Source organism: Lagopus leucura, unplaced genomic scaffold (assembly GCF_019238085.1).
Source record: "Lagopus leucura isolate 7727_CA_CO unplaced genomic scaffold, USGS_WTPT01 Super-Scaffold_100004, whole genome shotgun sequence".
NCBI classification, from domain to species: Eukaryota; Metazoa; Chordata; class Aves; order Galliformes; family Phasianidae; genus Lagopus; species Lagopus leucura.
The window spans coordinates 35,012,269-35,024,085 of NW_024962264.1; the positions used below are offsets into that span (position 1 = coordinate 35,012,269).

At 36.9% G+C, this 11,817-nt stretch overlaps 1 long non-coding RNA gene across 1 annotated transcript; it reads right to left on the reverse strand.

Moving 5' to 3' along the window:
* Positions 1–1,079: 1,079 nt before the first annotated feature.
* On the reverse strand, positions 1,080–11,489 carry LOC122180358. The gene is made up of 3 exons (XR_006179026.1): positions 11,240–11,489; positions 2,800–2,883; positions 1,080–1,284 (listed from the first exon to the last, which is right to left on the reverse strand). It is a non-coding gene; the product is annotated as an uncharacterized LOC122180358 (long non-coding RNA).
* Between the last annotated feature and the right edge of the window lie 328 nt (positions 11,490–11,817).

Below are 11,817 nucleotides of genomic sequence, written 5' to 3' on the forward strand. Positions count from 1 at the left end.
AGAATTTAAAGGTTAATTTCAATATGGAATTCCATAGTTCTAATTTGGATATCTGATTTACACAGATTTGGCAGTAGTGAAGCCTGTATTTCTACTGTACTTCTTTTTATTTTACTTTTTTAAATGTAACTTCAGTAGAACATTTTTATAGTATGTCAAACCAAAAACCCACCTTCCTCAGCTTCCCTTGTATAAATGAAACAAAACTGCTTAAGAATTATGTATGTGTGAAATAACAAGTAGAGGTTTCTGAAACAAAAGTGAAAGACTTTAAAAAAAAAAAAAAAAAAACATATTATATCTCCACCTTTGCCAAATTACCACAGAGACTTTTTGTCTCAAAAATGATGATAAAGAGAAAAATTGTGATCTTCTGTGAATATATTGATGCTGGTGTCGTCTTCTCAAAAGTGTATTACTTGGCACAAAAAAAATCCTCTTTGCGCGTCATATATGACTTAGCTCACAATAATTTAAGACACAAACCTTCTGTAAGCCCATTTCCTAACTGCTAAAGTAGATCATTTTAGAGGATTTAACTTCAAATTGAAAAGCAAAAAAAGGTTAGATTTTCACTACTACATTCCTACATTCAGATAAGTGTTTTAAGAACAGCTTGTCTTTCATCACCACTTCCCTCAGCCAGGAGTCTGACAAACCACCATGATTTGGTATTAAATTCTTCTTACATTAGTGATAGCTTGTGATTATAGGTTTCTGGCACTGCTACTGAGCTGTGTCCAAGCTCTTTTTCCCCTCTTATTTTGAGACAGGATATTAGGCCTGTCTCTTAGATCAGAAGATAAGTAATAGCTGTTGAGTTCATTGTATTTGACGATCATTTTTCACTCCACCTTCAGCAATGTCTATTCAAAAGCTGACCAACATCTCTTGTGTAGAAAGCGTAAATTCTTTATGGGAAAATAATTGAATCAGTAGACAGAGGGAACACCAATATGAAATACATTGCCATTAATTCCTTTCCCCACTTCCAAAGTTCACAATCTGCTGTGAGAGGTTTGTTAGAATGATGTATGTATTTAATTACATCCAAATGGGAAATACAATAGGTTCCAAAATTTTAAGCATACCATAGCTATTATTACCACATATAAGCTGTGATTCACAGTAAGACCCCTCTATTTCTCCAATAATACAGGATTTTCTATTTCTCCACAGTTCATTATTTTACTTCTTTCATCTTAATTCACACACAGCTGCATATATCTTCGCCAGTCAACAGAAAGAAAAGAACATCTCGTTCTCTGTCTTCTGGGCAGCCCCCTGTAATGAATTCATTCAGACAGGAAACAATCAGAGATCGCTATAGGAAATAAGGTTACATCACTGCTGTAAACTTCACTCCTCAAGTCAGAGTTGTTTGTACCTTTCAAGCTGCTGAATAGGATATGTGACAAGAAATTTATGAGTAACACTGGCATACTTTTATAATTAAGTGATCTGTAAACACGCTATAGTGTGTTTCCCATATAGCATTTCCCATTATTTCCCCAAGCCTACCTCTTACTACTGTCCATTAGTTGAGAAGCAGACTCCCATTAGTGATATACTGCTTCCAACACGGTAGGCTAGCTTGGTTCTGTGCTAGCTTTACCATTCCCATAGTGCTGACCTGCTGTATATTACTATTTGTACAAATACTGTAACAATTCCAAGCACATCCCTCCAGTGTCCTCTTATGGACTTCATCAAGACTGCTCGCATCCTAGCAGAATAAAGTCAAGAAACCTCAATTTTTTGGCTCTACTAGACTGAAATGTATGTTCCATTATAAAAATGACATCATTATCATGCCGCCTTCAATATACTTCAACTTTATTTTCTTTATTTTGTGTAACTGCACACTAACCTCAATATAGCAAAAAGTTTCAAGCCTGTTTGTAAGAGGTACATGTAGCTAACATCTATTTAGTTCTAGTGACTGCTTCCTAAGGTATGTTTTGTCTTCTGACTGCGACTGAAAAAAGAAAAAACAAACCAACAAAGTGAACTACAAAATACAAAATTCTTATTTAGAGAAGGATACAGTATCTCATTTGCTTGGATGACATATTCTTTTCTTTGCACTAAATGATACATCTTAAAGATGAACTTTAATCAAGTTATGCGCAAGGTGTGTTGTTTTTTGTTCTTTTCTTTTTTGACTCTTGAAATGGGAATGAAGCACTGCACTTAGTCACCCATCCCCATCACGCTTCAGCTTAAAGATACAACTTTCCATTTCCAGCCTCCTCCATAGAAACTGTGAGGTATACCCCCCAAAAAAGTGAGGAGGGAAGCCTCTGAACTCTAAACAGAGTACTTCAAGCTTGATAAGCCTGAGCGAAGCATTATTTATGACCAATTTACATATGTAAATGCCAGCAATGGGAAATCTTTTAATGTTAAAAGAAACCATTTCCTGGAAGATCAGTGAAGATATGAAGAGTCGTTCTCTACTTCAGAAGTGTGAGAGAAGAAGTTGAAGAAAAATAATTTGAAAGAGTTAGAATGTGTCATCAGAGATGAACAGCAAAACCTTGAAGCAACACCTTACAGTTCCAAGTAATCCTCCTGGTTTCAAAAAGGCTATACTAACAAACAGCTATACTGGAAAATGAGGAGGACATATGACTGCAGCTGAATTTCTGAAATCATAGTAAATTACAGTAAGTCTCAAAAATGTATGTGCAGATAAATCCAACACTTCAAGAGACAACCCACAAAGTACTGAAGTAAGCAACAAGTTTTAAGATGAACATCACTGTGAAAACAAGGAAAAAGCAAAGGAAGCATGACCAGTTGACTGTGATTCACATTCTTCATGCTGATGACTGACGATCACATGACATTCCGCGGGATCGGACAGGAAACATGGCCCACCTTAAGAAGAATAAAGTATTCTTATTATTCTAAGGCATCCTAGGCCATCTTCTAATGATTGGAATGATGACAGAAATGCAAATGACTACATTTGTAAAGAACAGTAAATAATTTGCAAAAATCCTTTGTATTTGGATTAGTGTATTTTCTAAAACGAGCTTTAGATTTCAGAGGGACTTTGATACACGTCAGCCACATTAGAATCTTATGAATCACTTCTGAATTAAATAGAAAATGAGGGAAAAAACTCAAAGCACCAAAAATACTGACTGCCAGAGTTCCATAGGGCACTAGACAGTGCTTTGAGCTTAGCTAGTGTACTGACTTATGTCACAGTAAGTTTAGCAGGCAGCCTTGCAGTCAAGAAAACAGACAAGAGATCTGCAATCAACTCTTGGGTTGTGGAGTAGATAAAGAAATGTATAAAGAAGTCCTTATGAAGTTTTAACTGTGAGAGACTTGGAAATATTATTCCTCTTGTGCTAAGAGGGAACTAATCAGGAATTGGTATCCCACAGATATAATGTTAAATGTGATAAATTTAAAAATAATTTGGATAAATACTGATGAAAGATGAAATATTAACTGTCCAACCAGATGACATTTACACACACACACACAAAGTGCTGAAATAGCATTAGAGTGCACTGACGATGCTGCAAATGTCCCGGGGTAAAAGCTGTCCTGCACTTTCAACGACAATCAGAGCACAAGTACTCTTTCCCATCTGCAGCCAGTACATAAATCACTGACATCTTTCCTTCCCACATAATTAACCGACCTGGAAGGAGGTCAGCATAAGGAAGGAATATCTTGCAGATGAATACTGTGCCTGAACCTCTGCTTACTTCTGAAAGAATTCAAAGGCAAAGGCATTTCAGACCCACCCTGTCAAGGGTGCCACACACCTATCTGTAACCAATTAATTGTTGTGCCAGACCAAAATCAGGTAAGATTCTTTTGGCCTGTTCCTATGATGACATAATACACAAGTCGTTGATAAAGCTTCATCCATTGTGTTTTGCTATTCACAGCCTTGCAACTGTCTTACAATTCACAGAATCACAGAATTGTAGGGGTTGGAAGGGACCTCAAGAGATCATCGAGACCAACCCCCCTGCCAAAGCAGATTCCCTAAACCATGTTTAGGGAATTAATAACCAATTGCTTATTTTGATTTCCTAGAGACACAACCTGGCATATCTAGACCAGCCCCAACACACGTACTTGTTCATTCAGAAGGAAAAACACTGGGGAGAGCTATTAAAAACAAACAAACAAACAAACAAAACACACACACAACAGTTGGGCGCTCTCAATAGTTTTTACTGAAAAGATCGCAGTGTTAAAAGATTAAGAGTTATACTTCAATTGCTTTGTACCATTAGTTTCCAGTCATTTTCCTTAGAAAAAGAGACTGCTTTGTTTCATTCTTCTCTCTATAACTTATATTTTCTCCAAAATAGTCTAACAGCTAATACATTTTTAAAATATGAAAAAATAAAATACTGCACTGAATTAAATTTTAGAAAAATATAACATTGAAATAACATTGAACTATTTAAAGAATTTTTTTTTAATAACAACTTATATATGTAAAGATTAAACACTATTAAATTTTCTAAGAAGTAGAGCATATTGTGTTTAAACAACCAGAAGACTTTCAAGAATAATCATGGATTTACTTAATTTAATTAAAGTCCTGGAAACGAACAACAATTTAGTTTTCTGCTTTCCAGTACTTCTAACCTAAGAAAAATCACATTTTGCTCATGTTTGTAAAATGTCCACCAGCTATTCAGATCAATAGAGCTCTCAAAACTCCCTTGGGAAGCAGCTTTCCGAGCAACCAACCACAACACTAAAACCAGGAGTCCACTCATTGATGCACTGAACATTTTCTCCTTTATCCTGAAAAGCACTTCAGTACACAATGCTCAACTTCTAACAGGTAAGAAATTGCATTAAATTCAACAAGCACCATTATTTTCTAGAGGACTGACAGCAGTCTGTACAACTACAGAATCACTGTCATTCATTTTTAATTCTGCTAACTACTACTTGTGCTCCAGAGAGCTTTAAGATCTGATCTTAACCATAAAAGTGGAACTGCATGTCGTTTCACTCCATCTTTGCTAGAACAATTTTGATTAAGATTTATTATTTGTTCACATCTTTGATTTACTGATGAGCCCTTGTTTTCATGACAGCAATACAGGTACCTGGGAATACATTTGATTACAGCTCAGATAATTTATCACTAAATTGTCTGCCTTTAGGCAGAAGCAAGTAAGAAGCAGATGCTTCTTTTCTTTAAGATAGGTACACCTTAAGCACTACAAAATTAACATCTACCCACTTCAGCCTACTGACAGCCAAAAATTGCACATAAAGTTTAGAAGCCTGCTCTCTGATGAACAGTTCTCTCCATTTCATGATGCTCGTGTTTGGAAAACACAGAAACCCAAAGTAGATGCCAATTCTTCTTGAAAAAAAAAAAAGAAAACACCACCACCAACTGAAAAACCAAGTCATAGACAGGCAAAATGTAGTCGTCAGTATGGATGCATGCATATAGCAGGTACTTTTAGTAATAACGCAACATCTAACAGTTGCTTGAGCATAAATCAAGACCTAATTCTCTATGGACAACAAAGTTCTTCCACAACAGCCTTCTCAATTTATCATATTCTAATTGAAGAGTAGCCTCTCCACAGCCAATCAATATGCCAAGCAGATGGCATGTACTTTTCAGAGTTCCAGACGTCAGGACTCCGCAGCTCAACCTTCCAAACCAGAAGGATTGCTCCTAACAGTACCAGATTTAAAGAAAGAGCTTGAATATGTTACAGCACGCAAATGCAGAGAACATAACTGAGCTTCAGTTATACTCAGCTAGACTCAACCAGAAATGCAACGCACACCTGTGATTTTTTGACAGTTGACAGATTTTTTCTTAAGAACAGTCCTAGCACTCCCCCGTATTTTTTTTTTTTTTAGTATTGGACCCATCTTGGTGTAACATTTATCCTATTTGCTCTTACACAGATGCATGTTAGCAGTAGCATTGTGCATTCTCCTCTCATTGTGAATGGATGACAGAAATACAGAGCTACAAATAGAAGTGCCTGTATTCTGAAATGGATAAATTCCTATCTCCAGGTAGCATTAAGCATTTCCACGCAAGGTTTTGAATCATTGCCCATTTGTACCTTATACTTGCAGCTCTATATTCAGCTTTATTTTTCTCTTACTGTACGTTACAAACAGTACATCACAAACTAGCCAACATTAAGGCTGCATTTCCACCTCTTCTGTTTAACTCTCTCCCTGAAAGAGAGAAAGAAGAGTTAAACTACTAAAAAAGCATCTTCAAATAAATTTAAATTTCCTTCAGTATTGTAGACATCATCCAACAGGTTTCAGATCAGGTGAGAAACAAACTATGGAATCACACAATAATATGGTTGGAAAAGACCTCCAAGATCGTCTCATTCAGCTGTCCACCAGCCACCAATACTGCTCACCAAACCACATCCCTAAGAACCACATCTACCCTCTCCTTAAACACCTCCAGGGAGATGGTGACTCTGTCACTTCCCTGGGCAATGCATTCCAAAGCCTCAGCACTCTTCCTGAGAATAAATTTTCCCTAATACCCAATCCAAATCTCCTCTGGTGTAACTTGAGGCCACCTCCTCTTGTCCTATCAAATGATACAAAGTACAGGATAGTCTCTGATTCCCATATCAATATCAGCTGCACAGTTCACAAGAACACATTCGAGAAGTTAATGAGCAGCTTTCCTCCTTCTTCCATAGGGTGAGACCTGTTGAATTGACTCTGCCTGCCATTCTGTTGTACTAAGCAGCTCATGCAGGAGCATATACTACGTGCTCATTTTGTGTGTACTCATCATAAGAAATAACAGATGTTTCAAACAGAAAAAGAATGATTTAGAGAGAATTTATTTCAGCAAGGACAGTGTTTGAGGCAGCAGGCATTAAGCAGATAGCAAAATATTATTTTAGTCTCAGCTGGTGAAAGGAGAAGGTGTGATATTTAATCATGCTGCTAGGTTAGAACTCTACATGGCAGCTGGCTGACACATCCTGCAGAAGGGTAGCTGCCAAAGCTTTGCTTGAAGATACTTTTTTGCTCTAATATCAGTCACAGAACACAAACATCAGCCAAGTAAGTTTTTATTTTGTGCTCTACTCTGTGCACTGGCGTGTGGGATTATTTCTTCGTTTGAATTTTAGATGAGCAGTTGATAGGAATATCAATACTGTTACTAGCATCAAAGCTGAGGGAAGGGAGAAAGAATTTCAGGAAAGAGTACACAGGGCATTATCCTAAGCAATTACTCTGTCACAATCCATACGTTAGGACAGTCAGATGACAGAACGCAGTACAAGAAGGATGATCAACAACTGCAAGCGAGCTGGGTTGGAAACTTCAGTGGCCACAGAATGCAGAGAGGATGCCACTAATTAAACATGGAAGTAAAGGATGCATTGTTATCTGATTTGAAGATACGACACAATACTTAACATAATATTTGACTGCCAAATTAAGGCTAGTATTTCTTCTAGTCACAACACTACATTCATTCAAGTATTACATCACAGTGGTTCCCAATCATCTTCATAAGAGCCATGGAGGCAGCTCTCATCACTGACAGATTTGGTCCTTCTAACTTCCAGAAACAATTGAAGTCCCACAGTGCTGATAAAAAGATGCTGATTATAGGGTTTGCAGTTTGTTCCCCCCTCCCCCCCCCCAGTATTCAAACTCAATTCTAATGCAATTTTTCACCTGTTATTCAAAGTCACACAGAACAGCCAGGGTTGGAAGGGACCTCAAGGATCATGAATCTCCAACCCCCTGCCACATGCAGGGCCACCAACCTCCCCATTTAATACTAGACCAGGCTGCCCAGGGCTCCATCCAACCTGGCCTTGAACACCTCCAGGGATGGGGCATCCACAGCCTCTCTGGGCAGCCTGTTCCAGCACCTCACCACTCTCTCTGTAAAGAAATTCCTCTTGACATCCAACCCAAGTCTTCCCTCCTTAATTTAGGATTCAACTTATTCCGTAATAAATCTAAGCGGTATAGCAAGAACCTTAATATTTTCAATCACTTCCCTCATAAAATTTACAATACGAATTTAACTCAAATTCTTATTAGAAACTAGTAAACTAAATAAAACCGTGGATCTTAGTTATCTCAGGTACTATAGAAACATGAAAATTTGAAAGAAAGACAAGGAAAAAAAAACAAAACCCACAAACAACTTTCAGACATCACTGTTGAAGACAAATGTTTTCCCCACTGTTTGAATGCCTTTATGTTGTACAAACTAAGACTACTTAAGTAGCACCTAAGAAAAAGCCAAAGTTAAAAAAATAAAAACATACATGTGCAGCTAACATAACTAGAGTAACTTCTTGTCCTAGACAAGATACCTATTGCCAAAACCAGCCTTGGTAACTGCAGAATAATGCTAGTTTTTAAAAATAGAAAATAATTCTAATGAACAAAGCTGAGCAGAGCGGGCTTTAGTACCCATCAGAAGCTTAAGGCTCTCTTCTCAATAATCAGAGCTTTAAAACATGAAGATATACTTCAAAACATGAAGATATACTTTAGTTTCTCTTAATTGGAAGCCTTTGAAATTAACTATTATTCAATGCACAGTACTTGAATTTCTAGAATATATTTGTAAAATATAATTTAATGATAATTTAAACTCTTTGAAGTCTTGTACTCTCCTTCAGTGACTGTCAACTACTTTGACAAAACTGACACAGAAGTTTCCTTAAGAAATAAAGTGCTTTCAAATGAATACTTGTGTGACAAAATGGATTTTTAACCTGCCCTCTGAGTCATGCCACTTGACCATTTGCTACGCAAATACAGAAGTGAGACAGCAAAGATTCATGTTACCTATTTTAGCAAATACTAGCCTGTCACAGGTGTCAGCAACACAGATATCAAAAGATGAGGCAGCAAACACGAAAATACTGCAAATGGTCATTTTCACTTTCCAATGTGAAACTAATTGTAAAGTAGTATACAGAATAGTATAAACACAAGCCTTAAAAAAAAAAAAAAAAAAAAAAAAAAAAAAAAAAAAAAAAAAAAACACCACCCTTCGGTAACACTTACCTTTCTTTGCCTGTAAAGTATACATTCTAACTTCCACATCTATGAAGTGGAAGTCTGCTTATGTGTTACAAGGAAAACATCATTTATAAACACTTTCATGTACCTCAAAGTCCTATTATTCAGTCTTTTTTGTACTGGAATAGAAGACTTGTGTTTGTATTCTAAGCAATTATGTTTAAGCATGCAATTGAGAAAGCACCATATATTCATGAAGTAGTTCCTGACTATTCATAAGCTATCAAACATCATGGTATAGCTCAAGTAAATTATTTGGGTGCTCAAGATCCAGGTTTGAACTCCTAGTTCACCAGCAACTTCTAATGTCCATACAGTTACTTTAAGCATAACATGTTGAGTGTTTCTCATTAACATAAATCATCAACCCACAGAACACAAATTAAGTCCTAAACTCCGGAAGATTGGATGAAGCTTTAAAATTACAAATTGTTTCACAACGCTGAACAAGAATGACTGACAGTAGATATTTAAATACATGATCTTCTGTGATTCAAGAAATTCTTAAAGTTTAGCTGATTTAGGCATTATTGTGACAAAAAAAATTATCAGAGCCAAAACATACACAAAATACTTTCCAGCTGAACTTCACTGATGTTTCAGACAATATGGAGCTCAGAGGCTAAAATGTAAAAGATCATAAGTGCACAGGAGGTGACTGCAGTGGCACGGGACAAAATATTGTATTTTCTTGACCAGTATGGGACTAAATAAAAAACAAATAAAAACAACCCACACAAACCACATACATGAAGTCTGTAGGAAACAGAAATAATGGTCTTTCCAACCAAATATCTGAGCAGGAACACTGCCTGGTTTTGCTCCCTGACAATGCAATTCAGGGTTCCCTCTTCACCGGTTTCTTTCTGGTCACACCACTACAGATACCAGAGATATATGAGTTTTATAAGTAAAATAACACAACCTAGTTAATTAAAAGAAGGATTTTGTAATCCCAAGTGTGTAAATCCACCAGTTTCCTAAATTCTATAAGGAATCATTTGATTTTTCAAATATCTGGAAAGCTGTTGGGGTTGGGACGGAAAGCTGCCAGGTTTGCTGGAGTTAACACAATTATCCTCCTCATTACAATCAACAACTTAAATAACTACTTACTGCACAACACTTTTTTCTGTTATTTTCTTTTGAAGATTTTGCAGCACTCACTCTTAACTCTACCTTCAGAATTTTGCAATGAAGACTAACCAAACTCTTCCATACCATCGCATCCCTCCTTTTGTACAAATCATTTAAAGTCTGTTTAAGCCAATAATCAACGAACAGCAATGCATGCAGTTCTTTTATTTTTAGACAGGCCTGGATTACATCAAAGTTTTACTTCACTGCACATGGAAATCCCATGTTTTCTTTTATTTGTATGACTGACCCACTTTCTCTATTAGCTTAAAAATTCCCTGTAAAATATGGTACATAGCTTTTTTTTTTTTTTTTTGTAACTTGCAAAGCGTGATTCTTCAATCACAGGATCATTCAACGTTAAAATAAGAATTGTTAAAAACAGGACTTTACACCTTGGCAAAGATTATCTCACACAACAAGAGAACTTAAAACATGATGTTATTTACTTTTCTTTAAAACACATTTCACATTATTCCATTACTTTGAATAAGGACGACAGAATTGAGTAAATATTTCTGCTACAGTATGTTACCTACTTGGGTCCCACAAAGCAGAATTCTGCCACTTTTACATAACAACTGTAAGGTTGGTTTGGAATTTAGTTGTATTCAGTATTAAAATTAACTGAAGAAATGTGGTTAAGTATAAAATTGTTTCTCATTGTTACTATTCTCTGAGAAAGAACGGTTGCTCACACTCTTTAATTTTAAAATGAGCTATTAAGAAAGTTAATCATGCTTAATCCTACAGAGAACAGACAACACAAAACAAAAGGAATCTCACAACAATAAGCACAATAGACTGAGTTTTGCAAGATTCCACAGGTGTTTTTCTCCTATACTAACAGCTTCTGGCTTTTAATAGACTAGCAACAGGACTGAACTAACTTCCTGATTTTCCTTACCGCGTCAGTGTTAATAAATCGTTAATATTCAAAGTTGTAAAATTAACCAGACACATTAATAACTTGGCAGCAGTGCTATGAGGCAACGATGACATACATTTGACATTAAGCATTTCTTCTTACCTTCAGTAGCTCCATGAACAAGGATTCTGTAGGAAAGTGCTGAGGACAAGCCCACTCTGCAGTCATCTCCACCACCAGCTCTCTCTTTTTCTTCTTTAGCACATGAAATCAGAGCAGAATCTCCATCTTCTCCCCAGGAAAACACAATGCTAACAGCACCCAGGCATGCTTTACTGCCTTGATTAAGTCCTCTTCTGCAGCTGCTTCTCCTTGCAGCTGAGTCCTCATGTTGGCCATGCCCATTTCTCCCCTTCCTGCTTATCCTCATGATAAATATCTATCTAAAAAAGTAGGCACCTTTTCTTTTCCATCTCCGAAGAGCATTTTGTATAGCATCCAGCCAGGAAAAGCATCACCTGATGTGCCTTTTCAAAGCGATAATGGCTGAAAGGTTCCTCGTTGCAGCTCTTCTCACAGACCAGGTGTGATACCCAGGGCTTGCGAGGCCTCCTGGATCCATCCCTCAGGATCACACCAGTCATTCTTTCAGGCCACAACTTTCTCAAACCGGGAAAAAGTCCCATTTAGTTCTGCTTTGTCCATAACAACATATCAACACCGCGCTTCCAGCACCCTCG